Source organism: Cryptomeria japonica, chromosome 4, assembly GCF_030272615.1.
Source record: "Cryptomeria japonica chromosome 4, Sugi_1.0, whole genome shotgun sequence".
NCBI lineage: Eukaryota > Viridiplantae > Streptophyta > Pinopsida > Cupressales > Cupressaceae > Cryptomeria > Cryptomeria japonica.
In genome coordinates, this window is record NC_081408.1 from 599,763,131 (window position 1) to 599,767,672 (window position 4,542).

The window sequence follows — 4,542 nt, forward strand, 5'->3', positions numbered from 1 at the left end:
CTCAATGAGCAAATGTTTAAGCCAAATCCCTCATCTATTAGGACATGTTTAATGCTCATCTTATGAATGAAGACTTCAATATGCAAGGGAGAGTTATGGGGATGTTGCAAGGACATGTCATCTTCTTCGATGAATGATAAGTAGTGAGGGGTTGTGAGGTGTCCCACCATGGTTTGGAATTGATCTACATCAAGATCTTTGGACAGAGTCGTATCTACTAATGTTCTTTCTAGAATTTCTTTGTGTGCAAGTGAAAGCCTTAAAAGTTCTAAGATGAATATTTGTGTGGGAGTTTTATGTAGTTTATCGACTAGACTGTATTATTTTGAAGTGGATGACGTGTTAGTTGTAGGACCCAAAAAAACAACTTTGGCTTTGCTTCTTGTGATAGCATGAGCAGGTTCTTGATGCTATTTTTCTTTAACTACAATCACATTTACCACATTGTCATATGCATGAGCATAGTTAACCTTTGTTTTACCCTTACCATTATGTGTTGCTGATGATTCACCCTTATCATAGTTTGGAAGCGGAGTTTTGAAAGTTGTATGAGATTCATTTGTCGTATGCCCATCCATAGTTATCACTTCATTATCAATCAAATCTTGGATGACATGTTTCAACTGCTAACAATTATCCGTGTGGCATCCTTGTTTCGATGAAAATCATAATAATGGTTGTCGTTCCACCAAGAGGGTTTCACTTGAGGTTAGAAATTTCATCCTTATGGAAAAGTAATCAACTTGTTTGCGAGAAGTGTCTTTAATGGTGACCCAGGTGGTTCACCAATGTTTGTAAATTTCCTTCAAAATAAATTGTTGAAAGTTGATTTTTGGTGATTGTTGTTTTGTTGAGCTGATGTTGAGTGATTGGATAAATTGAAAACTGATTGCTTTGGTTTTACATTATTCTTATCCACTATCCCATCGTTGATGACATTTTGATTTCTATTTCAAAATTTTGACTTATCATTGTTGTTGTTAGCATTGTTGTTAGGAGGATTAACTCCCTCTTTGCAGAGCTTCAACTCACCCTTCTTTACCATAGCTTCCTCCATTCTGATTCCAATATCAATCATCTTTTTAAAGTTTTGATGGAATTGCATTTTTAGATGATAGCTCATTCGTTTGTTTAGGTTGTCAATGAATATGTCCATTTTCTCATATTCTGGCATCGTACGAGGATATCGTGAAGCTAACCGTGTCCATCTTTGTAGAAACGTCATGAAAGGTACTCCACTCTTTTGTTTAGTACTACATAGGTCTAGCATTGTGACCTCATGTTGAATGTTGTAAGAGTATTGTGAAACAAACTTATCCACCAATTCTGCGAATGATCTAATTCTGGGCAGAAGTTTGGAGAGCCATTCCATTGCTAGTCCACTTAAGATCTTCGGAAATAATCTCATCAGGTATGTATCCTCACGTGCAAACTCCATACTCATCATGCAAAATTCTTGTATATGATCCTAGGGATCAGTGCTTCCATTATATCTATCATATCTAGGAGTTTCACAGCCTGTAGGAAATGGTATCATGTTTAGATTTTTATCCAATGGGTAAGGACAGATTTATTGAAGCGAATATCTTCGAACAATTCCTCTCTAAATATCTTGAATCTATGTTTGCAGCATTTGTATTTGTTGTGTAAGAGTTGTGATAGGATTATCAACATGATTTATTCTTGTATAACCATGAGTTTGTGTTCTAGTATGATCTTGATCTCTTCTTGTATCATCTCGACTCTTTCTTGTGTCCTCATTAGATTTAGCCTTGTTGAGAATTTCTACGTCATCCCTTTTGGGAACAAAAATTTCCTCATTAGTTCTTGTGTTATCAGGGATTCATGTGTCATCCTTTTTGTGACTGGAAATCTCCTCATGTTATTCGTTATCATGGAAAGGGTCACTTCTCTTTCATCCGAAATTGCTCACATCAAAATCTTGGGGGAGTGTAGCACCAGATTTTGCTAACATTAGGAAGTATTTTTTTTTTTCTCCCTCCAATATTTTCTCCATAAATTTATCGAATTTAGGACCTTGTTTGATTTCTCTAATATGTTGATCCGTTATGTCTTCTTCTTGTATTTCGCTTTGATGTTCCATGTTCCTATAATCTTCAGTTATTTCAAATGTTTCTATTTCTGTTTCTGCGATCTTTCGTCCTTGCGCTCTAGTTAAAACAGGCATACACGTGTGTTGAATATTATGCAAGGATTCAATTGTCTAAGAGGTGTTTCAATAAGTGACCAACTGTCAATGTAGATATGATAGAGTGATATGACATGAAAAGATAATTCAAGTATTTGTAAGTTTGTAAGTTTTTCGATCTTCGGTTGGAGTGCAATGATGATGATTTTGATAAGACCAAGTCTAATAGGAACGATATATCCTATGATATGGGACAAGGTTATCCTAACCAAACGTTGTATTTTTGTGATAAAGGATGATAGATCCTGATGATAAACTATTTTTTGAGTGATTAGTTTATCAAAGAAGGTGATGATGCACTTTGAGATTTTAGATCTTGAAGTTGTTGAAGATGAATACTTGAAAATCTTGGGGTGTCTAGTTCTATAATCCGTTTTCACAGAAGATTACTTAATTGAGCAAACCAAGAAGACAACCTAAGCATAGAATGATAGATATCAGGTGTTTATGCTCACTATAAATTGACCAAGCAAACATGACAGATCCGAAAAAGACATGCAAGAAGACAACTCTGGACTGACAAAGATAGAAGTTTGTACGCCAGATTAAAGATTCCCAGACGATAATTTAGACAGTTCCATATGATAAACTAGGAATCTTGTACAACAATTCCCACAAAACAAGACGATAACTGATAACAAATAATCTTATGTTGATCTGACTCATACAACAATTAACACATAACAGGACGATAAACTAGCTTTCTTGTACGATAAACTAGAAAACTCGTACGACTGAGGATAGAGCAGAGACAAAATTTTGACTTTGACTGAGTTTTGATCAATGATGTTTGATGTTTTGGTTATGTTTTCTAGTTTCAAATGTCTGAGTTTCTATTTCGGGGATGAAAACACAACAAACACGCGATATGATAAGTGACCTCAAGCACAACATGCTAAATCCTAAGGAAGTTGGCTGAGAGAGAAAGCCTTTGCCTGTAAACTTAGGTACACACCGAGTAGCTAATCAAAATATGACCGTTGAGTCGCACGCAATAGATTCTCAATGCCATATTATCTAACTCCAAACGATAATGGGGGCACGATATGACAAGTGCTTGGGAGAGTTACTATCTCTCTTGCACAAAGATTATCCCCCTTTCAGAGGTGAATCGAGTAGCTTCTATCTTAGGGTTCGTAGTAAGGATTTTCATTTGGAATTACCCCTTGCAGTCGCGCAAGCACGATTGAGGCTTATAACCCAACAAGATACCAAAACAAGAAGTAGTCACGCAAGCGTGATTGAGACCCCGAGGCCCTACTAAATGTTCGATATGAGAGATCTCAAAAAAAAAACTCAAATAATCTCATCCTCCGATACTTTAATCCCACGAGGCCTATTTTTTAGAGTGAGTCAGAAAGCTTAGGTCTAGTTGTACTCACTTGGGTCGTTCTCACAAGGTGATTACTTTTTCCCACTATGACAGGCCCGCTAAAGGTATTCAAATCTCAAACATAGAAGCGCTTCAAGGGTCAGGATTTCTGATTGTCCAAATGGACAAGAGCATACTCTCCTACGTTTTAGACAACTTCTCAAGCATAGAAAACAAGATGTTCATTAACCAATAGAAATTTAAGTGTGCCTAAAAAAATTTAAGAAGATGCAAAGTTTGGATGAGCTTCCTTTAGGCAACCTGCAAAACAAATACATTAGTAATCATGTAGTTTTGATGAATTGAATTTCTTTGGCAAGCGTAATATTCGACAATCGTCCTGCAAAAAAAAGTTAGGCTGCTAGAAAACTCAAAATCAAGCAAGGGTTAGCATTAGTAATAGCCAGATTGAAGCATACAAACCTTTAAAATGCAAACTGTTTTAAAAACCCAGAAGCAAGAAAATTGTACAAATATCTTCACCTGATAGTACGAGTATTCCCACATACCCGTACGAGTGCACAAAGAAACTCGTATGGTTTTGTAAAGGTACTCATACGAGATTCGAAAGTAGATATGGCCATAAACCCATGAGATTGAAGATTTTGATGATGCAAGAGGCCAAGAAATTAGATTTCCTGCCCCACAGTGGGCACCAAAATGTCGTGCGTGTGAAGTAGGATACCTACAACTGCAACACAAACACTCAATAGCTCATTACAAGCATGGTTAGCAAATTGAAATCAAATGAGAGATAAACCATGACAAAGCAACCTATCACCTCCTAAGAGATGCGAGTGTGGATTTGCTCTCAGATATAGATGAGCAATCCAAGTGACTTGACTACACCAAGACAGAGGATTTAAAATGATATGTTGTGCAAGCTAAATGAATGCATGATTAAGCTAGATTGATCCAAGAAGCTAATTATGCTAATGATATTTATTGATTATGCTAAATG